This window comes from Lissotriton helveticus, chromosome 4_1 (genome assembly GCF_964261635.1).
Source record: "Lissotriton helveticus chromosome 4_1, aLisHel1.1, whole genome shotgun sequence".
Classification (NCBI taxonomy): domain Eukaryota; kingdom Metazoa; phylum Chordata; class Amphibia; order Caudata; family Salamandridae; genus Lissotriton; species Lissotriton helveticus.
Window position 1 is genome coordinate 26,574,710 of NC_136063.1, and position 24,477 is coordinate 26,599,186.

Below are 24,477 nucleotides of genomic sequence, written 5' to 3' on the forward strand. Positions count from 1 at the left end.
ATGGGCGGAACAAGCAATTCTGCGTGTTTGCAGAACTTTTGCGTGCTTGCGGAGATTTTTTAAAATTTCGCGGAGCTTTACATAGCGCGACTACGCAAATTCCGTGCACCCCTAATTAAAAGGCCAGTGCTGGAACTCTGCATGTCATTTGTAGAATCTATGAGACCAGTGGCAGAACACTGATGTTGCCGTAGAGGTAGCTGCTGTCACTGAAATGCTTGAGGACAGACTCGGTGAATGGCGACCCTTGGCAAAATGCTGCCACTGGCACACCAGAGACAGTTCATCCCGCATTTGGAAGAGCAATTTTATATACGGGACTGAGGCAACCATACCAAAATATCTGCCGTCCCTTATACAAGGTAACATAAGTGTTATCCCGGTATGTGGACCTCTTATGTAGCAAAGTTCAGGCACTAACCTATTGTAGGTAATTGTTGGCATAAGGAGGAATCCGTGCCAGATGGTAGGCACACATGACTACGTGCTGGCTCAGGCACAAAAGAAATCATTTTTCACATTTGGGTGTGTCCATGGCATATTTCTTTGCAAAAATACTGTCAACTCCAGGGAGTGCCAGGCTTTGTTGTCTAAGCACACCATGAAAGGGCGTGAATATTTAAAGAATGTTTTTTATAGCATATGTTTTTTGACCAAATGTATGTGAAAATGTTGCTGTAAAATTTTATATTTGATCCATCTTTCAAATTTGGCTCGGGGGAGGGTGTCAAACCCAAGAAGAAGTTGTCAGTTTTGCTCGCTTCACTCACTCAAATTCAGGCTAAATATTACACCCCACCACTTCCAAAGATCACCAGCCGCCTCTGTCTTTCGCATGGGATGAGACGGCTTCAGGAGGCTTTCCCAGTAGCCAGTGCTTACTGTGCAAAGGGCTCAGGGGCCTGTTTGTAGGGAGGTCAGGTCGTGCAGCTGTCACCTTTGCTGCGCTGTCCTGCGTTACAGTGACAGGGCAGGAATGTGCTGTATTTAAGGCAGTACGGAGAATCCCTGTCCCTTCCCCTCCGCTGGCGCCCTTTTGCCTGTCTAGCGCCAACTCTGACACCGTTGTACCATGATGCAAGAGAGCCTGCATTGCATGCAGAATTGCCTCTTTCTACACAAAAACAACCCCATGAGACTTACAGCCAGATTCATGAAGCCGAAATCGGCTCGCAAACGGCCAGATTCTAAGAATCTGGCCCGTTGCGAGCGCTATTTTTGCATTTCGGATTCATCATCCCAAATGCAAACATCGCAAATCTAGAAATCGCTAAATTGCGAATAATTGCATTTAAGGAATCTCAATTTGAGATTCCTTAAATGCAATTCATGAACTATTTTAAAATTGCGAATTCGCAATCTGGGGCCGCTATTTACCGCCAAGTCTAACTATGTGGTAAATAGGGAAAACTTAGAAAAATGCCCTTCAGTGCATTTTTCTAAGTTGTGTGTTACACACACATGTCCTTGGGACATGTATGTGCGCAACACCAGTGTACATTATCCATTTCAGGAGTGCTACAGGGTGTCCTTTGGACACCCCGGCACCCTTGAAATCGCTTCCTTATTTGCGATTCGCTAATTGCTATTCGCAATAAGGAATGACTCCCCATTCATTCCTAAGGGCCTTTAGGCCCATAGGAATGAATGGGAAGTCCATTCCTTATTTGCGATGCGCAATTAGCGAATCGCAAATAAGGAAGCAGTAGAATCGCAAAAAATAAGGAAGCAGTACAATCGCAAAAAATATTGCAATTTCTACATGAATCCCGTTTTGCGAGTCTTTAATAGCGATTCCTTAAAAATCGCTATTAGGAAATGTTCAAGGGCGTTAAGGGAAGATTCTGCAGTGAAAGGCTGGCTTTATCTGGGGCCCTGAAAGGCTGGGGCCCTGGGCCAGGGGCCACTTTGCTCATTCCTTGAAAAGTCTCCGCCAAAACTCACTCTTGGAAAAAAAAAAGGCTTCATAACTTACCAAGCCAAGTAATCAATCCGGAACCCAATGCTGTCTTTTTCTCCCATTTTGACCTCCGTTTCACTTCTCTTGAATCATTTCACGCGCTTTTTATATTCCAAAGCACGGGTAAAGGCCCCGGGGCGGTACTTACCGGATGAGGTGGTGTCTGTCCGTCCCCCCCCCCCCCCCGCCATCCCCAGGGTCCTCGCGCCCTGGTCCTCAGTCTGACGTCGGTGCGGGAATCCTGTCAGGCCAGTGCGGGTGTGGCACTGCCCCCAGACTGAGAGGGTATAAAAAGCCATCACAGGAGAGACCGTCCTGTGGATGGACAGACAGACAGACAGGGGCACGGCAGAGAGACACACGGACCACAGCCAAGGAGCTCAGACAGACATCATCACATCCAAGCATCACGCACAGACCTCACGCACAAAGTATCAATCTCAGATCTCACGCAAAGACATCCCTCACGCACACACCTCACGCATACCACTCACGCACAGGCATCACGCCCAAAGTATAAATCTCAGATCGCACGCACAGACATCCCTCACGCACACACATCACGCACAACCCTCACGCACAGACACCACGCACAAAGTATCAATCTCAGATCTCACGCACAGACATCCTTCACGCACACACCTCGCACACCCCTCACGCACAGAGTCTGCCCGTGCCCGCCCGGCCTCTGAAGACATGCGGGGTGTCCTGGGCCCCCTCCTGGCCGCGGCGCTCCTCGTCGGACTCGGTAAGGTTTGCAGGTGTGGGGGGGGGGGAGTGAGGTTGCACGTGGACCCCCCCCCCCCCCCCAGGGGTGCCAGCACCGGGCAGCTGTGCATTGGTACCCCGCTCCCCAGCTCGAGGACTGAGCTTCATTTAAAATGATATGTTCCTCGAAAGTGTAGCCTCGCGTCATTTGCAGCCATGAATGTATTTATTTGTGTATATAGGCCAGGGCCGTGGGTGCCTGTGGGCGTCGATGCGAGCAGGAAACCCCTGGGGGAGACAGGAGTAAACCAGATCTCTTTCCTTCTTTCAGGGCTCACCTTAGTCCTGGTCTGTTTCTCTGATGGGGGGGGGGGGGTGTGAGTGTCTATACTGGCAACAACCCCTGAGCTCCAGGCTTTCCCAATGTGCATCAACCCATATCCTTTACTCCTACCTCCTCTACCGGCAACAACCCCTGAGCTCCAGGCTGTCCCAGTGTGCATCAACCCATATCCTTTACTCCTACCTCTTCTACCAGCAACGACCCATGAGCTCCATGCTGTCCCAATGTGCATCAACCCATATCCTTTACTCCTACCTCCTCTACCAGCAACGACCCCTGAGCTCCAGGCTGTTCCAATGTGCATCAACCCATATCCTTTACTCCTACCTCTTCTACCAGCAACGACCCCTGAGCTCCAGGCTGTTCCAATGTGCATCAACCCATATCCTTTACTCCTACCTCCTCTACCGGCAACAACCCCTGAGCCCCAGGCTGTCCCAATGTGCATCAACCCATATCCTTTACTCCTAACGTCTCTACCAGCAACGACCCCTGAGCTCCAGGCTGTCCCAGTGTGCATCAACCCATACACTTTACTCCTACCTCCTCTACCGGCAACGACCCCTGAGCTCCAGGCTGTCCTAATGTGCATCAACCCATATACTTTACTGCTACCTCCTCTACCGGCAACGACCCCTGAGCTCCAGGCTGTCCCAATGTGCATCAACCCATATCCTTTACTCCTACCTCCTCTACCGGCAACAACCCCTGAGCCTCATGCTGTCCCAATGTGCATCAACCCATATCCTTTACTCCTACCTCCTCTACCGGCAACGAACCCTGACCTCCTGGCTGTCCCAGTGTGCATCTACCCATATCCTTTACTCCTACCTCCTCTACTAGCAACAAACCCTAAGAGCCCCAGGCTGTCCCAATGTACATCAACGCATATCCTTTACTCCTAACATCTCTACCAGCAACGACCCCTGAGCCCCAGGCTGTCCCACTGTGCATCAACCCATATCCTTTACTCCTACCTCTTCTACCATCAACGACCCCTGAGCTCCAGGCTGTTCCAATGTGCATCAACCCATATCCTTTACTCCTAACGTCTCTACCAGCAACGACCCCTGAGCTCCAGGCTGTCCCAGTGTGCATCTACCCATATCCTTTACTCCCACCTCCTCTACCGGCAACGACCCCTGAGCTCCAGGCTGTCCTAATGTGCATCAACCCATATCCTTTACTCCTAACGTTTCTACCAGCAACGACCCCTGAGCTCCAGGCTGTCCCAATGTGCATCAACCCATACACTTTACTCCTACCTCCTCTACCGGCAACGACCCCTGAGCTCCAGGCTGTCCTAATGTGCATCAACCCATATACTTTACTCCTACCTCCTCTACCGGCAACGACCCCTGAGCCCCAGGCTGTTCCAATGTGCATCAACCCATATCCTTTACTCCTACCTCCTCTACCGGCAACAACCCCTGAGCCTCATGCTGTCCCAATGTGCATCAACCCATATCCTTTACTCCTACCTCCTCTACCGGCAACGAACCCTGACCTCCAGGCTGTCCCAGTGTGCATCTACCCATATCCTTTACTCCTACCTCCTCTACTAGCAACAAACCCTGAGAGCCCCAGGCTGTCCCAATGTACATCAACCCATATCCTTTACTCCTAACATCTCTACCAGCAACGATCCCTCAGCTCCAGGCTGTCCCAATGTACATCAACCCATATCCTTTACTCCTACCTCCTCTACCAGCAACGACCCCTGAGCCCCAGGCTGTCCCACTGTGCATTAACCCATATCCTTTACTCCTACCTCCGCTACCAGCAACAACCCCTGAGCTCCAGGCTGTCCCAATGTGCATCAAACCATATCCTTTACTCCTAACATCTCTACCAGCAACGACCCCAGAGCTCCAGGCTGTCCCAATGTGCATCTACCCATATCCTTTACTCCTACCTCCTCTACCAGCAACGACCCCTGAGGTCCAGGCTGTCCCAGTGTGCATCAACCCATATCCTTTACTCGTACCTCCTCTAACAGGAACAACTCCTGAGCTCCACGCTGTCCCAGTGTGCATCAACCCATATCCTTTACTCCTACCTCTTATACCAGCAACGACCCCTGAGCTCCAGGCTGTCCCAATGTGCATCAACCCATATCCTTTACTCCTACCTCCTCTACCAGCAACGACCCCTGAGCTCCAGGCTGTCCCAATGTGCATCAACACATATCCTTTACTCCTACCTCCTCTACTGGCAACAACCCCTGAGCTCCAGGCTGTCCCAGTGTGCATCAATCCATATCCTTTACTCCTACCTCCTCTACGGGCAACAACCCCTGAGCCTCATGCTGTCCCAATGTGAATCAACCCATATCCATTACTCCTAATGTTCCCAACAGCAACGACCACTGGGCTCCAGACTGTCCCAATGTGCATCAACCCATATCCTTTACTCCTACCTCCTCTACCAGCAATAACTCCTGAGCCCCAGGCTGTCCCAATGCGCATCAACCCATATCCTTTACTCCTAATGCCTCTACCGGCAACGACCCCTGAGCTCCAGGCTGTCCCAATGTGCATCTACCCATATCCTTTACTCCGACCTCCTCTACCAGCAACGACCCCTGAGCTCCAGGCTGTCCCAGTGTGCATCTACCCATATCCTTTACTCCCACCTCCTCTACCAGGAACAACCCCTGAGCTCCACGCTGTCCCAGTGTGCATCAACCCATATCCTTTACTCCTACCTCTTCTACCAGCAACGACCCCTGAGCTCCAGGCTGTCCCAATGTGCATCAACCCATATCCTTTACTCCTACCTCCTCTACCAGCAACGACCCCTAAGCTCCAGGCTGTCCCAATGTGCATCAAACCATATCCTTTACTCCTACCTCCTCTACCAGCAACGACCCCTGAGCTCCAGGCTGTCCCAATGTGCATCAACCCATATCCTTTACTCCTACCTTCTCTACTGGCAACAACCCCTGAGCTCTAGGCTGTCCCAGTGTGCATCAACCCATATACTTTACTCCTACCTCCTCTACCGGCAACAACCCCTGAGCCTCATGCTGTCCCAATGTGAATCAACCCATATCCATTACTCCTAATGTTTCCAACAGCAACGACCCCTGGGCTCCAGGCTGTCCCAATGTGCATCAACCCATATCCTTTACTCCTACCTCCTCTACCAGCAATAACTCCTGAGCCCCAGGCTGTCCCAATGCGCATCAACCCATATCCTTTACTCCTAATGCCTCTACCGGCAACGACCCCTGAGCTCCAAGCTGTCCCAGTGTGCATCTACCCATATCCTTTAGTCCTACCTCCTCTACCAGCAACGACCCCTGAGCTCCAGGCTGTCCCAATGTGCATCAACCCATATCCTTTACTCCTACCTCCTCTACTGGCAACAACCCCTGAGCTCCACGCTGTCCCAGTGTGCATCAACTCATATCCTTTACTCCTACCTCCTCTACCGGCAACAACCCCTGAGCTCCAGGCTGTCCCAATGTGCATCAATCCATATCATTTACTCCTACCTCCTCTACCGGCAAAAACCCCTGAGCTCCAGGCTGTCCCACTGTGTCTCAACCCATATCCTTTACTCCTACCTCCTCTACCAGCAACGACCCCTGAGCTCCAGGCTGTCCCAATGTGCATCAACCCATATCCTTTACTCCTACCTACTCTACCGGCAACAACCCCTGAGCCCCAGGCTGTCCCAATGTGAATCAACCAATATCCTTTACTCCTACCTCCTCTACCAGCAACGACCCCTGAGCTCCAGGCTGTCCCAGTGTGCATCTACCCATATCCTTTACTCCCACCTCCTCTACCAGGAACAACCCCTGAGCTCCACGCTGTCCCAGTGTGCATCAACCCATATCCTTTACTCCTACCTCTTCTACCAGCAACGACCCCTGAGCTCCAGGCTGTCCCAATGTGCATCAACCCATATCCTTTACTCCTACCTCCTCTACCAGCAACGACCCCTGAGCTCCAGGCTGTCCCAATGTGCATCAAACCATATCCTTTACTCCTACCTCCTCTACCAGCAACGACCCCTGAGCTCCAGGCTGTCCCAATGTGCATCAACCCATATCCTTTACTCCTACCTTCTCTACTGGCAACAACCCCTGAGCTCTAGGCTGTCCCAGTGTGCATCAACTCATATCCTTTACTCCTACCTCCTCTACCGGCAACAACCCCTGAGCTCCAGGCTGTCCCAATGTGCATCAACCCATATCATTTACTCCTACCTCCTCTACCGGCAAAAACCCCTGAGCTCCAGGCTGTCCCACTGTGTCTCAACCCATATCCTTTACTCCTACCTCCTCTACCAGCAACGACCCCTGAGCTCCAGGCTGTCCCAATGTGCATCAACCCATATCCTTTACTCCTACCTCCTCTACCAGCAACAATCCCTGAGCTCCAGGCTGTCCCAATGTGCATTAACCCATATCCTTTACTCCTAACGTCTCTACTGGCAACGACCCCTGAGCTTCAGGCTGTCCCAGTGTGCATCAACCCATATCCTTTACTCCTAACGTCTCTACCGGCAACAACCCCTGAGCTTTTAATTATGCAGAGGTCATTAGAGTAATTTTAGTAATTCTACATTACTTTTTAACATAAAATGCAGATAATAACACAATTACACCAGCTTGTGTAATTAATTTGGAGGCTAAAAATCCCACGGTGAGAGCGCATTCAGCGAGCCCTAGTGGTTGCTCGCGCAGCAGTTTGCATGTGGATGTATGATTGTACGACGCGTACCGTCACAACGCGTGCTTTAACAACGCGTCCCTTACAACGCAAGTCGTTACCACGACTTGCGTTGGGGGAGCGGATTGAGAATAGTGTAATTTACTATTCTAACACCAGTCCCCGCGGACACTAGGGAAGGTGTTGGAATAGTAAATATACTATTCTTAATCCTCCAGCACCCTCCTGCGCAAGTCGTGGTTACGACTTGCGTTGTAATGGACGCGTTGTTAAAGCCTTGCGGAGTAAAATCCGCGTGGTAAAGGATGTTTCCCTTTGCATGTTGCATTTAGCTTTATTTTCATAGTGTAACATCCATCCTCACATGTTGGAAGCCAGGGGGCATTGTTGTGCTAAGAAAATAGAGCTAAATTCAGAATTGCTCATCCACATGATTGATCAGAATCATGTGGAATCTTTAGGTAATTCTACGTCATTATGCTACACGAAGTAACACGAGTTACGCCCACCTCTAGCAGAGAAGATACCTCAGGGGAAAGTGTTTCATGAGGTGTAAGGAGAGAGTTCTGGTTCAGGCTGAGGGAACAATAAAACCAGGGGGCAGAGAGCATGATTAAAGACTGATAGAAGAGGCAGCCTGGGTCTGTGAAGAAAGACTGACAGACACGCCCCCCTCAGCCTAGAGCAGACTGACCCATCCATCAGAAAGGATTCAGGAGAAGGCAGTGGGGGCACAAGGCTATGAGATAGATATGCCATGTAATGCTTCATGTCTGCAGGTGGGGGAGTGGTATGGGGTGGGTAATGCTTAGAAGAAGTGAGATGGGGCAGTGGTAACTGTCAGTGCACAACAGAGTTTTTCACAGCACATGTTTAACCCTTTGGCTGCGGGGGTTACTCCCCCGCTGTGCTGGGGGTTGGGGCGGCGTGCACAGCGCCCCTGTGCTCATGATGAGCTGAGCTCGTCACGGCCACACCCGTTCCTTAGAACGCTCAGCACAGCAGGAGAATTATCCCCGCGTGTGAGCGTTCCAATGGCCATGACGAGCTGAGCACACGAGCACCGTGGCTCATGACGAGCTGAGCACACGAGCACCGTGGCTCATGACGAGCTGAGCTCACGAGCACCGTGGCTCATGACGAGCTGAGCACACGAGCACCGTGGCTCATGACGAGCTGAGCACACGAGCACCGTGGCTCATGACGAGCTGACCACACGAGCACCGTGGCTCATGACGAGCTGAGCACACGAGCACCGTGGCGCATGACGAGGTGAGCTCGTCATGAGCATGCGAGGGGTTAAACTAAAAGCTGGCAGAGTTTCTGAGCTCAGCTTGCTTCGGAGTAAAGCAGCCTTTTTCACAAAACACACTGTCTCATGGGGAGTTCTCCGTATTATTCACTATTTTCTGATCTTTGCAGCTCATTCGCTGAAGTGTCACAGCTGTGTTTCTACTACCGTAGCGGACTGCAACTCTCCGAGTACCTGCTCAGTTGGACAACCCTACTGTTTCAAATTTGACGGGTCATCCCTAATAAGTAAGGACATTGACAAACGTACAGTTCTGGGTACATAATGTGTTGTTGTTTACAGCATGACCCTGTGAGCTTGTGTACCAGGTGCCTGCCCCCTCCCTCCGTGGTCACCTGTGGATAGGATGCCGTGGCCACCTGACTGTCACTGGCCAGCTCCCACATCACCCTCCCGCCCTAACTCAAGTTGCAAAGCCTTGCCCTGTAGAGGTGTTAGGTGAGGTGCCTGGCCTGTCTATAGTCACCCTCTTTATCATGTGCCCTCGTCAGGTGGTATCCAAAATCCTCCCATTCATAACCCTGGTTGGGGTGTCTCTTCATGAGCTCCTTGTTTCATGTGCACCCTGTCCAATAAACCCTTCACAAAATTCCGTCAAATAAGTGACTGCGCTTTAGAACTTCCTGCCCCTTGTGCGCCCTTCTATTTGCCCCCTCGTGGCACCCATCTATCTGCTCCACTTTATATGAGTAATTCTGGCAGCTCATTTTCTGCTCCTAGCCTCATGCGCACCCTTCTATCTGGTCCACTTTATATGCGTAATTCTGGCAGCTCTTTTTGTGCTCCTAGCCTCATGCGCACCCTTCTATCTGCACCACTTTGTATGGGTAATTCTGGCAGCTCTTTTTATGGTCTCAGTGACATGTGTACCCTTCTATCTGCTCCACTTAGTATGTGTAATTCTGGCAGCTCTTTTTATGCTCTCAGTGCCGTGTTCACCCTACTATCTGTTCCACTTAGTATGTGTAATTATCGCAGCTCTTTTAATGCTCTCAGCGCCATGTGCACCCTACTATCTGCTCGATTTTATATGTTTAATTCTGGCAGCTATTTTTATGCTCTCAGTTCCGTGTGCATCCTTCTATCTGCTCCACTTTATATGCGTAATTCTAGCAGCTCTTCTTATGCTCCTAGCCTCATATGCACCCTTCTATCTGCTCCACTTTATATGCGTAATTCTAGCAGCTCTTCTTATGCTCCTAGCCTCATATGCACCCTTCTATCTGCTCCACTTTATATGCGTAATTCTGGCAGCTTTTTTATGCTCTCAATGGCATGTGCACCCTGCTATCTGCTCCACTTTATATGTGTAATTCTGGCAGCTACTTTTATGCTGACAGTTCATTGTGCACCCTTCTATCTACTCCACTTTATATGCGTAATTCTGGCAGCTCTTTTTATGCTCCTAGCCTCATGTGCACCCTTATATCTGCTCCACTTTATATGCGTAATTCTGGCAGCTCTTTTTATGCTCTCAATGCCATGTGCACCCTGCTATCTGCTCCACTTTATATGTGTAATTCTGGCAGCTACTTTTATGCTGACAGTTCAGTGTGCACCCTTCTATCTACTCCTCGTTATATGCGTAATTCTGGCAGCTCTTTTTATGCTCCTAGCCTCATGTGCAGTGTGCACCCTACTATCTGTTCGATTTTATATGTGTAATTCTGGCATCTATTTGTATGCTCTCAGTTCCTTGTGCACCCTTCTATCTGCTCCACTTCATATGCGTAATTCTGGCAGCTCTTTTTATGCTCCTATCCTCATATGCACCCTACTATCTGTTCCACTTAGTATGTGTAATTCTCGCAGCTCTTTTTATGCTCTCATCGCCATGTGCACCCTACTATCTGCTCGACTTTATATGTGTAATTCTGGCAGCTATTTGTATGCTCTCAGTTTCGTGTGAACCCTTCTATCTGCTCTACTTTATATGCGTAATTCTGGCAGCTCTTTTTATGCTCTCAGTGCCATGTGCACCCTACTATCTGCTCCACTTTATAAGTGTAATTCTGGCAGCTATTTGTATGCTCTCAGTTCCGTGTGAACCCTTCTATCTGCTCCACTTTATATGCGTAATTCTGGCAGCACTTTTTATGCTCTCAGTGCAATGTGCACCCTACTATCTGCTCCACTTTATATGAGTAATTCTGGCAGCTCTTTTTATGCTCCCAGCGCCATGTGCACCCTACTATCTGCTCGATTTTATATGTGTAATTCTGGCAGCTATTTGTATGCTCTCAGTTCCTTGTGCACCCTTCTATCTGCACCACTTTATATGTGTAATTCTGGCAGCTATTTGTATGCTCCTAGCCTCATGTGCACCCTACTATCTGTTCCACTTAGTATGTGTAATTCTCACAGCTCTTTTTATGCTCCCAGCGCCATGTGCACCCTACTATCTGCTCGATTTTATATGTGTAATTCTGGCAGCTATTTGTATGCTCTCAGTTCCGTGTGCACCCTACTATCTGCTTCACTTTATATGCGTAATTCTGGCAGCTCTTTTTATGCTACTTGCCTCATGTGCACCCTTCTATCTGCACCACTTTATATGTGTAATTCTGGCAGCTCTTTTTATGCTCCTAGCCTCATGTGCACCCTATTATCTGTTCCACTTAGTATTTGTAATTCTTGCAGCTCTTTTTTTATGCTCTCAGCGACATGTGCACCCTACTATCTGCTCGATTTTATATGTGTAATTCTGGCTGCTATTTGTATGCTCTCAGTTCCCTGTGCGCCCTACTATCTGCTTCACTTTATATGTGTAATTCTGGCAGCTCTTTTTATGCTCCTAGCCTCATGTGCACCCTACTATCTACTTCACTTTATATGTGTAATTCTGGCAGCTCTTTTTATGCTCTCAGTTCCTTGTGCACCCTTCTATCTGCACCACTTTATATGCGTAATTCTGGCAGCTCTTTTTATGCTCCTAGCCTCATGTGCACCCCTCTATCTGCTCCACTTCATATGTGTAATTCTGGCAGCTATTTGTATGCTCTCAGTTCTGTGTGCAGCCTTCTATCTGCTCCACTTTATATGCGTGATTCTGGCAGCTCTTTTTATGCTCCTAGCCTCATGTGCACCCTTCTATCTGCTCCACTTTATATGTGTAATTCTGGCAGTTACTTTTATGCTCTCAGCCTCATGTGCACCCTTCTATCTGCTCCACTTTATATGTGTAATTCTGGCAGTTACTTTTATGCTCTCAGCCTCATGTGCACCCTTCTATCTGCTCCACTTTATATGTGTAATTCTGGCAGTTACTTTTATGCTCTCAGTTCAGTGTGCACCCTTCTATCTGCTCCACTTTATAGGCGTAGTTCTGGCAGCTCTTCTTGTGCTTCCAGCGTCATGTGCATGCACCCTATCTCATCCAAAATCCTACCACTGAGCATGCATTATTGAGACTTCTCCTGTGAGCTCGCTGCCCCGCCACACCCTCCCCTGCCCCCCCTTTTGGGGGCATCATGTGTGTGGATGGAGAAGGCCTTCAGGAGCCACTTGGCTCATGCGCAGCCTTCCTCTGGTCTACGTGGTCGCTTCCAGCATGTGCAGGGATGGCGACGGCCTTCTGGAGCCACGTGTCCCCTCCGCCCCTTCCACTGGTCATTGTGGTCACTCCAAGCATGCGCAGCTGACTAGCTCTCTGTGTTTTGCCTTCCAGCGAATAACTTGATCCTCAAGGGCTGTGTTGATAAATGCCAGGGCGGCCTAATCACTGGCAACGAGATTAGTGGCACTCTCAGCTGCTGCACCAGCGACCTGTGCAACGGAGCCGCGGCCAACGGTGTGGCTAGAGTGAGGTCCAGCTACGCAGTGCTCTACGTCGCAGTGGGTGTCACTGCCCTGCTGCTGGGAGTGCGTCTCTAAGGTATGTCCGGGGCAGTACGACCTCAGCTCAGACAGTGGCGTAGCTTTAGGGGGTGTTTGGGGTGCTACACCCCCTAATAAATATATTTTCTGGCATGTGGTTGGGTTGGGGTGCTTTCTGTCTTGTATGGTGAGGTAACACACAGACTCTCCCTCTCAGCTTTGAAAGTCTTATAAAATCTTGGTTATTTTACAAAATATTGTGTTTTTTATCTCACTTACTACCTGCCCCTGTTATCTTTCCATGCTAATGACAAGGTGAACTCGTCATGTATAATGGGAAAAACAAATTTCCAGCACAGGAGGGGAAAAGCCTTAGCAGCCAAGGTGTTAATCCCTCCCTTGCACCCTGCTTGTCGTATTTGTGATTTACTCTCCCGGCCCACCTTACTGACCCAGCTGCCCCCCTCAGCTCAGAGTGAGCGAGGTTGCTGGGTTCTGGGGCATTGAGTCAGTCGGAGTGCTCAGTTTCCAGTGTGGGAAGAGCTGTCCTGGCAGCCAGGCACTGATTGAGCCCTTAAAACCCCTGGCCACCACAAACAGTTCTAAAACTGGCACCGCGTCATTTACTTAGGGTTTTGAGTCACACAGGAGCTCTGATGTCAAACTCATCCATTGCAATGCCCAGCAAAATATGTCCTCACCTGGCTCAGTTGGTTTACTTTTCACAGCTTTAAAATGATATCAAAAGAAACATGTGAAGTCAGACTATAAATTGTGCAGATGTTGCAGTGTGTATCCAGCTCAGTGACAAGCCTCACTGCCAGGAAATGGCTTGGAATTTAGGAAGTGCTCCTGGTCATTTTCTTTTTTTTTTATTTCAAAAGATTTTATTAGAAGAAATGTTTACAAAACAGTACAGAGTAAGCCGAAACGAAGGCAATACTGGTTCACTGTTGTTACACCACACATGGATAATGATACAAACTGCCTTGCTATGGCACTGGAGTGATTGTTATACACAAAACAGCTTGAAACCTTGGCGTTACATACAGGTTCATATGCGTTGCCCCCGTCGGGCGGAAGAGATAGTGTATGGAGGTAAGTAGGACGAAAGACGAGAAAAAGAAATGGGGAAAACGGACACGAGTGTGGTGTGTTGTGGGTTGCATGACTACAGAGTTAGATGACGGGTGGCACCAGGGGGTGTAGGGTGGGGGGAGGGGACCATGAGGACGTCCGGCGGTGTGATGCGCTCATGGAGGTTTATGTGAGTCAAGGTAATTGTCCAGGGAGAGCCACATCTCATTGCCCCGCCCAACTTGTGGTGTTTGATTTTTTGTTATGTTATCCGCGCCCCTTAGGAAGGGGACCCAGTTGAACCAGACTCTGAAAGTGGCCCTTCCCGTGTCCTTCCAGTTGGAGAGGATTGTCTTGGTTGCCGCCATGAGGAGTAGGTTAATGAGGCTCCTGTCGTTGGCCGAGTGTATTTCTGGGGCCATGAAGGCATTTGTTATACTGAGGAGATCAAGTTTTGGAGTGTACCCTGTTACATTATAGACAAAGTCTTTTACTTTTTCCCCAGAATGTTTTGACTTTGAGGCAGTGGACATTCATGTGCTCTAGGTCTCCTTTCTGTTTCAGACAGTTCCAACATAGGTCATTATCCATGAGCCAGACCGCTGCTAGGCATGTCGGGGTCCAGTAAGCTCTGTGTAGGAGCCAAAATTTTGTTTGTGCCAGTATGGTGGTGGCTAGGTTCTTGCTTGCCGAGGACCAAAGGTGAGCTTTTTCTCTCTCGCTAAAGCGCCCGGCGTGTAGTGTTTCCCAGTATTCTATGGCCTTACTGTTTAATTTGGATGTTTTTGCCCTTAGTAGTTTATATAGGTATGACGTTTGGTGCCCTAGTTTGTTGAGGTTTGTCAGGTATTGGTGTATTGTTGGTACTTCTTTGCTCAGTCCTGCTCACTGGCAGCAGAATCCTAGCAGCTGCACCTTTCACAGCAGAATCCCAGCAGCTGCACCCCTCACAGCAGAATCCCAGCAGCTGCACCCCTCACAGCAGAATCCCAGCAGCTGCACCTCTCAAAGCAGAATCCCAGCAGCTGCACCCCTCACAGCAGAATCCCAGCGGCTGCACCTCCCACAGCAGAATCCCAGTCGCTGCACCTCTCACCGGCAGAATTTCAGCAGCTGCACCTCCCAGTGGCAGAATCCAGCAGCTGCACCTCTCACACCATAATCCCAGCAGCTGCACCTCTCACACCATAATCCCAGCAGCTGCACCTCTCACTGGCAGAATCCCAGCAGCTGCACCTCTCACTGGCATAATCCTAGCAGCTGCACCTCTCACTGGCAGAATCCCAGCTGCTACACCCCTCACTGGCAGAATCCCAGCAGCTGCACCTCTCACTGGCAGAATCCTAGCAGCTGCACCTCTCACTGGCAGAATCCCAACAGCTACACCTCTCACTGGCAGAATCCCAGCAGCTGCACCTCTCACTGGCATAATCCTAGCGGCCTCTCACAGCAGAATCCCAGTGGCTGCACCTCTCAGCAGAATCCCAGCAGCTGCACCTCTCACAGGAGAATCCCAGCAGCTGCACCTCTCACTGGCCGAATCCTAGCAGCTGCACTGCTTCCAGCAGAATCCCAGCAGCTACACCTCTCACAGCAGAATCCCAGCAGCTGCACCTCTCACAGCAGAATCCCAGCCGCTGCACCCCCAACTGGCAGAATCCTAGCAGCTACACCTCTCACTGGCAGAATCCTAGCAACTGCACCTCTCACAGCAGAATCCCAGCAGCTGCACCTCTCACAGCAGAATCCCAGCAGCTGCACCTCTCACTGGCAGAATCCCAGCAGCTGCACCTCTCACTGGCAGAATCCTAGCAGCTGCACCTCTCACTGGCAGAATCATAGCAACTGCACCTCTCACAGCAGAATCCCAGCAGCTGCACCTCTCACAGCAGAATCCCAGCAGCTTCACCTCTCACTGGCAGAATCCTAGCAGCTGCACCTCTCACAGCAGAATCCCAGCAGCTGCACCTCTCACAGCAGAATCCCAGCAGCTTCACCTCTCACTGGCAGAATCATCCCAGCAGCTGCACCTCTCCCTGGCAGAATCCTAGCAGCTGCACCTCTCACTGGCAGAATCCTTGCAGCTGCACCTCTCACAGCAGAATCCCAGCAGCTGCACCTCTCACAGCAGAATCCCAGCAGCTTCACCTCTCACTGGCAGAATCATCCCAGCAGCTGCACCTCTCACTGGCAGAATCCTAGCAGCTGCCCCTCTCACTGGCAGAATCCTAGCAGCTGCCCCTCTCACTGGCAGAATCCTAGCAGCTGCACCTCTCACTTGCAGAATCCCAGCAGCTACACCTCTCACAGCAGAATCCCATCAGCTGCACCTCTCACTGGCAGAATCCCAGCAGCTGCACCTCTCACAGCAGAATCCCAGCAGCTGCACCTCTCACTGGCAGAATCCTAGCAGCTGCACCTCTCACTGGCAGAATCCCAGCAGCTGCACCTCTCACAGCAGAAACCCAGCAGCTGCACCTCTCACTGGCAGAATCCCAGCAGCTGCACCTCTCACAGCAGAATCCAGGCAACTGCACCTCTCACTGGCAGAATCCCAGCAGCTGCACCTCTCACTGGCAGAATCCCAGCAGCTGCACCTCTCACAGCAGAATCCAGGCAACTGCACCTCTCACTGGCAGAATCCCAGCAGCTGCACCGCTTGCAGCAGAATCCTAGCAGCTGCACCTCTCACAGCAGAATCCAGGCAACTGCACCTCTCACTGGCAGAATCCCAGCAGCTGCACCGCTTGCAGCAGAATCCTAGCAGCTGCACCTCTCACTGGCAGAATCCTAGCAGCTGCACCTCTCACTGGCAGAATCCCAGCAGCTGCACCTCTCACTGGCAGAATCCCAGCAGCTGCACCTCTCACAGCAGAATCCCAGCAGCTGCACCTCTCACAGCAGAATCCCAGCAGCGGCACCTCGCGCTGGCAGAATGCCCGCAGGGATGTAAAAAATATAGATGATACACGTCATTGTGAGGAAACAAAAGCTCTTCCGCTTCCTCTCAATGACGTGCACTGCCCCTCAGACGATCACGAGTAGAGGAAGGAACAACAAGGAGAGAGAGGTAAGGGGGATTGGGCAAGGTGTGGGGGTTACTATTTTAGGATAAAAGGGGGTCGGGCCGTGTAGGGGAAGTCATTTCAGGTAGGGAAAGGATTGGGGGTCGGGGGGTCGTGCAGAGGTTGTGTGTTAGGGTAGGGAGAGGACTGGGGTCAGTGGGTCATGCGGAGTTATTGTTTTAGGGTAGTGAGAACACTGGATGTCGGCGGGTCATGCAGGTGTAGTCTTTTAGGGTTTAGGGTAGGGAGAGGACTGGGGGTTGGGGGTCATTCAGGGGTAGTGTTTTAGGGTAGAGAGAGGACTGGGGTCAGGGGGTCGTGCAGAGTTAGTGTTTTAGGGTAGTGAGAACACTGGATGTCGGCGGGTCGTGCAGGGGTAGTCTCTTAGGGTTTAGGGTAGGGAGAGGACTGGGGGTTGGGGGGTCATGCAGGGGTAGTGTTTTAGGGTAGGGAGGGGACTGGGGTCAGGGGGTCGTGCAGAGTTAGTGTTTTAGGGTAGTGAGAACACTGGATGTTGGCGGGTCGTGCAGGGGTAGTCTCTTAGGGTTTACGGTAGGGAGAGGACTGGGGGTTGGGTGGTCATGCAGGGGTAGTCTTTTAGGGTAGGGAAAGGACTCTGGGTCGTGCAGGATAGTGTTCAAGCATAAGGTGAGAACTGGAGGTTGGGGAGGGTCAAGCAGGTGTAATATTATAGGGTTTAAGGTAAGGAGAGGACTGGAAGTTGTGCAGGGCTAGTGTTTTAGTGTTTAGGTTAGGGCACGGGCTGGGGGCTGGGGGGGTTGTGCAGGGGTAGGTGTTCAGGAAAGAGCAAGGGTTGGAGGTCAGGGGGTCATACAGAGATAGTAATTTAGGGTTTAGGGTAGGGTAGTGTTACTTACCTTACACACTTTTACTGAGGGTATGCCGTTGAAACATATGCCTTTGCATTAGAAAGGCATGCGTAATAAAGGCATTTGTGTGGTAAAATAATGCGTTGGAATGGTAGGTCGTTGTAAGTGTACTCACGTAGTTATAGCCGCATTGCTATGGCACGCGTTGCAATAGTATTCGTAGAAACGCCATACAACCGTAAATTTCCATGTGTAGATTTCCCTTTGTGAACAGCATCCTGGCCTATCGCTTTACATTTTGATATTGTTTCAGTTTAATTCATTATAATTACTAAGTTATATATGAGATAAGTTTTTGTAAAGGATATTTGCCTGTGAATTCATCTGCATCTGGTTGCTATCACCTGCTTTTTACTGCTAATTACCTCTCATACAAACACAATGCCTGCACTGATGTTAACAGAGTCACCCACTTTTCAAACCTAATGGCCCTTATTAACCCCTTCCGCGCTAATGACAAAGCCAGCTCGTCATGGGCGTTACCTGCGCTACGCGGATGACGAGCTGGCTTTGTCATGAACCGCGCATTTTTGAAATTCGAACACACAGCGTGAAAACGCGGTAGTGCGGAAGCGGTTAAAAGTTGCATTCTTAGTAGGGCAGCTGGCCTGCAACAGCTAAGGCTTCTGTCCATGTGTAAACAAACTGAGGCCAGTGGGCCTGCCCCAGAAGTATGTATAAGAACCCTGGAAGGTGGCCCCTATAAGAAAAGTAAAGAAGGTGCGGGGCCAAACTTTAACGAGACTGCACTAAAACTGCGAGTTGGGATAGGTACCTCTTCGAGGAGTGCACCTCGGTGTAATGAGCTACGCTTATCTCATGGTGGTAAGATCCACCCTTTTATGATTTTTACAAATCAAATAAAGTATTATTATCATTAATGAGCTACGCCATGCCAGCATGGAGGATATGGTGGATGTCACATCGAATAAGCGTACAGAAGGAAGTATGGTGTAGTGGTCCACACACTCATGCTGCATTAGAAGCACATGCGTTTTATAAAAATGTATACCCATTAGCTGGACAGAGGCTGTACAAAACAAGCATTGGTAAATGCATTAGATGTCACCTATGTGATTAATAATAAACTGCTTTTTGTTGTACTCTGTAGCTTGCTGAGTAGTAGTACAATATAAGTTGCAGAAAGTCTTTTAAAGTGTTATGGCTCGTTTATCTACAGAAAGACAATATACTGTGCTGTTACTAGTGGTATAATGCCGGTAAGTTATAGCGGCATTTGGAAAAATTAAATGAAAGAGGGAAATATTAGAATTCATTGATGTAAGAGCAATATGATGTGTTTAGAAGAGTTCTGACAACTTTTGGGCCACTTGGCCACTGCACCTGCTGCACCATTCAAATCATGACTCTAGACCCTGCAAGATAACTGCATTGGTGACTGCCTGTTTAGTAGTAAACTACAGCAATATTTGGTGTTTAGTGGTGTAATGACAACGGTTGGCCCCGGTGCCACGGCACCTGTTGCACCATTTAAATCAAGCCCCCTTTAACTGTAAGATAACAATTGTGACTGGCTGTTTGGTAGTACCATAGTACAATATTAGGGGTTCCGAGGAGTTCTGACACCTTTTTGGCCTGGTGCCACTGCACCTGCAGCACCATTCAAATCATGGCCCTAGGGCCTGCTAGATAACTGCACTTATGCCTGCTTAGTAGTAAAATGCTGCAATGTTCTATCTTTAGTGGGGCCCCTAAATCTTCTGGCCCCAGTGCTGCTGCACCTGCTGCGCCATTCAAATCAAGCCCCTTTTAACTGCAAAATAACTGTAATTGTGTCTAGCTGTTTAGTAGTAAATTATAGCAACATTATGTGTTTAGAGGAGTTCTGACAAAGTTTTAACCTGGTGCCACTGCACCCGCTGCACCATTAAAATCATGACCCTTTTGTTTGCAAGATAACTGCACTTGTGACTGTCAATTTAGTAGTGAAATATTGCAATATTCTGGTTTTACTGGGGTGCCTAGAGCTTTTGGACCTGGTGTTATTGCACCTGCAGCAACATTCAACTCATGACCCTGTCGCCTGCTAGATACATGCACATGTGACTGTCTTGTTTAGCCGTAAAATGTAGCAATGATGTGGGTTTAGTGGTGTCCCTTTAGCTTTTGGCCCATAGCCACTGCACCTGCTGCACCATTCAAATCAAATCCCTTTTAGGTGCGTAGTAACTGCACTTGTGGCTGCCTGTTTAGTAGTAAAATATAGCATAGCTCTTGTATATTAACTTGATTTTTAACATGCAATGTTTATTACAACATTAAGAATTTGATCATGATGACCAAATCGATTAAGTTGAAAAAAATCAATCCGATAATGCCTAAAAAGTGCAAAAAAATGTACTGAGGCATGAATAGCAAACGCAAAAAAAGACCTAAGGCTAAATTATCTGCTTTACACAACTAAGTAATAAAAAGAAAGGATTCCAACATACAGGCCCGGACTGGCCGTTGTAGGCACCGGGCAATCCCCCGGTCGGCCGCATGGGTGAGGGCCGGTTTTGGGCCCCAGGGGGCCGTTTTTGTTACAGGGACGTTTTTGCAGCCTAGCTGCAAAAACGGCCCTGTAACAAAATCGGCCGAAAACCGGCCCTGGCAAAGAGTGCGGTCGCACCCCCAGGGTAGAGGGGGGGCTGGCTGAGCACTTTGCCAGGGCCGATTTCGGTTCCCAGTCCGGCCCTGCCAACATACTGTTAGAAGATCTCTGCCTTTTCCGTGGGAAGAGGTCTTATCATAACAGTGAATTGGGCTAAAACAGTGTGAACTGCTTTTGTAGAAGTATCATAAACGCGTGCAGCCAGGGGGAGCTAACAAAAAAAAGTTCCACACAAAAGCGAATGAAAACAGTAATTCAGCAATGGGAACTGATAAGATTCCATTTTGAGATATATTATATACAAGAGATTTCACGCTGAGCAGGCATAACCTAAATAGGTAGAAAGCAATATGGTAGTTATCTGCCAATATGCACACTCATTGGTTGATGTAATAAGTGATGCCATCAGTGATGTGATTTGAGAAGTCATCAGTGATGTCATAAATTATGTGATAGAACATGTTATGAGTGAGCTAATATGTGAGGTTACAAGCGGTGCAAGGCGGGGGTGCAAGTTATAGTTATTTTTTATAACTATAACCGGTGAAGTTCTGTGTTTTTTTAGTTGAAGCCATTAATGTTGTCACTGACATATTCACCTAACTATAACATTCCTTTAACCTTCTGTTTTTTGAGAATTTCTGAGGTTTCCTTTAACCCCTCCCATGCTCGTGACAGAAACGTTCCGTCACGAGCCGCGGGTGGGCTGTGCTGGTGACGGAACTGTTCCGTCACGGCCCGCTCGCCGCGCCTGCGCGGCGCGAATTCCACGCCTGCGCTGACGTTCTAATGGGCAGGCGGGTCCGTGACGGAACCGTTCCGTCACAAGCACAGCTCACCTTAAGGCCGTGATGGAGCGGTTCGTCACGAGCACGGGACCGCCGCGCAGCCCCGCCTCCCCCTTAGCGCTGCGGCGGAATAGCCGCCGCAACGAAGGGGTTAAACAAAAACAGATCTTTTTTTATCATGCCTAACTTTAATGTTACTTTAACCATTGTTTTTCAGTGAATTTCTAGGGATTTCTTAATATAAAGTAACATTTTATCATCATTCGTAAAGCCTATCCCCCACGTATAGTCTGTGGCCAGGACCTGCGCAAACTCCCGACAGGCATCAAACTCCATGTTGCGCACAGCCTTCAGCAATGCACACAGGGTGTTGTCTACAGGGTCAGGCCCTGTGTCCCCCACATGGAGGCAGCTGAGCCCCCCCTAACAGGCATCTAACCCAATGCTGGGTGTGACATTTTGTCGCATGTGGCATGGGGTTGGCTGCAGCTCCGACCCATTACTCCACACCATGGATTTTGTCTCCTAGGTGCCTGTATACCAACTTCTCATTGTCTGTGAGCAAACAAGTAACCTACTCCTTCTCTGCACAATACAATGGCCGAGGTTATTTCCGGTATTCCGAGGGAACCGCTTCTGGTGGGGGAACACAGATTAATTCAAGAGGACGATGGAAGTTTGGAGGAAGATGGCAAGGGCTTTGGGTGTCAGAAAGAACACCTCTGCGGAGGGTTTCCCTGGTGATGGAAAAGAGATAGCCGAGGATAAGGGAAGAGATTGGAGGGTAAGAGAAGAGGTGCAATGGACTGATTGGAGAAGAAACTGGAGGTGGCCTGAGAAGATTAGGAACCATTGGAGATTGAAGGAAAAAGAGTGAGAAATAGGATTTTTTTAGATAAACTTGTTAAGACATGGAAATTTAAAGGTGAGAGGGGATCTGCTCTGTGCAGCCATAAAGGAAGGGTAATTTGCAAGGGCTGCTTGTCCTCAGGAGAGGAGGAGCGTTGCCGCAAACATAAATAAATCTAATGCGGATTCAATCCCAAGCTTGCGCTGTGTACAGCGTGAGGGTGGGGCTGAATCCTGCAAATGCAAGATGACAGCACTTGCCTACAGTGCGCATGTCAGTGTGGCCAGCTGTCTTGCAATGGCCAGCCCTACATGTGCAGTGTAGACCGAGCAATCCAAAGGTTGTGAAACAGTCTGGGGATTGCTGGAGCAGGCCCTCGGCCTCAAAAAGAGCACTGGGTGAGCCTGCTCCCACCAATCCTGGAACTGCTTTCACAGCATGCGGGCAGCTCCAGGATTGGTTGGATTTGTGTTCCACAAACTGGAAGGAAGACCTTCTTTTTCCTGCTTGTGGAAAGTGGAAGTGCTGCACCGGTCGAGTTCCAACTCTGCATTAACGGCGAGTCGAGCACCTTCATACCCCACCATTTATCATTGAAGCTAGCCGCCACTGGTACTGTTTAGGTTAGAAGGGATGGGTTAGTTACTGCATTTAGTTAGGTGTTTAGCATGTGTGGCCATGCAGAAGGATTATTAACCTTTTTTGAGCTTTACTTGCCTTCAAGAAAGGAGTCGTAGCAACACTAGGGGATCACAAGAGAAATCCTTAACCCGACTAAACTCTCCAACTTCACCCAATCCAATTTCTTTTCAAACCTGCCATATCAACATTTTGTTGCAGACTTGTATGGCAGAAAATAACTCCCCATTCCCATCTTTTTCGTGTAGAAACTTGTGCCCTTACAACAATCTTTGTCACAAAAGATTGAAATTTGCAATTCACCCACCTCTAATTTACAGAAATGCTGCTGATATGGTGAAGCGCGGTGATGCCGGCCAACTTTGCACAGTTCAGCACAGACAGATCCATATACCGCCAAAAGATTGCCTCGTGTCAGCTGAAAGGCGTTTGGTTCACTGTCCAAGATAATCAAATAACCCATTACTTAACATAGGAATCCACTTCAGGCTTGACCTCTCCTATGTGTGAATATCTTATCCAAGTGTTTGATAGATTTGTGATCCAGTTGTGAAGGCATTGGATCATCTGAGGAATGGGAAGTTGATGGAACAGCTGTTTTAACATTGAAATACATAAATAATCAGGATTCAGAGAGGTCCTCAGGCCTCAGTGTCCCGGTGCCACTGCACCTGATGTACAATTGAAAACTACGTCCTTAGCTAGCAAGGGGGCGTGAGGAATATCAAAGTGAGGTGTGTTTGTCGAAAGTCTCATTGATGTATCCGGCACATAGCATACCTTTGGTTTTTAAGTAAACCGTTTTGTTCACAAAAGATCAATGAGGTATCTCCTACTAGAAGGTGAATTTTGTGTTTCTGTTGTTTCCTGCAGGTGTGGATCAGGGGTTCCAGGCTGCACACTCCTGACTGACTCCACATGGAGAAGACATTATCTCAGGACACATGGAAGGCAGGTCTTGCCTCTTGGGTGAAGAAAGCTGCCTCTGAATTGAAATGAAAAAAGATGAATACACACTGCCTCCTATCACTGGATGAAGTGATTACAGACTTTCTCTCAGTCTTTCCTTTGTAAATAAAGATGTACAGAGCACTTACCTTTCTGTTTAACTCTTGAATACAGATGTCTCTCCTCTCTGGTTACCTCTTTGTTTACTTTGGTGTTTGTTGGTGCCAGCAAGCTTTGCAGTCACTTTGCTGCTCTGATGGTTTCTATTGTGAAATTTCTTAACAAATACCAAACTAGGGGCAGCCACACATGGGGTGGTTCTACCACTCACTAGATGGTGAAGGAAATGGTCTAATATGTAGGACGCAGGTTAGTCTGTGAAATTCACGACACATGAATCTCAAATTTCCCAACTAAAACTGCAGTGGCCTGCAGGGTGGTGCGGGTCAGATGACCGAGGTGTGGGATTGACCGTTCCCACGAGGAACAGGGTCAGTAGTCATTTGCATTAGGTCAGCCTCTGCCTGGAGCGGCAAAGTGGGCAAAAAACAATGGGTTGGACTGCTACCTACAGCAATTGCCACTAGTGAAACTATTTCCAAGCATTCATCCCATCACCTTTGGGTGTTTGATTATCATTAACATGCCTGGAGTCTTGAAACTGCTGCAGCTTTCCAAGACTACTACTGCCAATGTTTGGAAATTCCAAACAGTAGTATCTTTGCACCCATTCAAGGAGTCTTTCAATGGGTGCAGACTTACTATGTTTTTTGTAAACTTGT

General features: G+C 49.1%; 1 long non-coding RNA gene across 1 annotated transcript; it reads left to right on the forward strand.

Moving 5' to 3' along the window:
* Positions 1–2,604: 2,604 nt before the first annotated feature.
* LOC144826923 (uncharacterized) lies at positions 2,605–23,828 on the forward strand. Its single transcript, XR_013609971.1, has 4 exons — positions 2,605–2,708; positions 9,119–9,235; positions 12,676–12,882; positions 23,621–23,828. It is a non-coding gene; the product is annotated as an uncharacterized LOC144826923 (long non-coding RNA).
* The last annotated feature ends 649 nt before the right edge of the window (positions 23,829–24,477 follow it).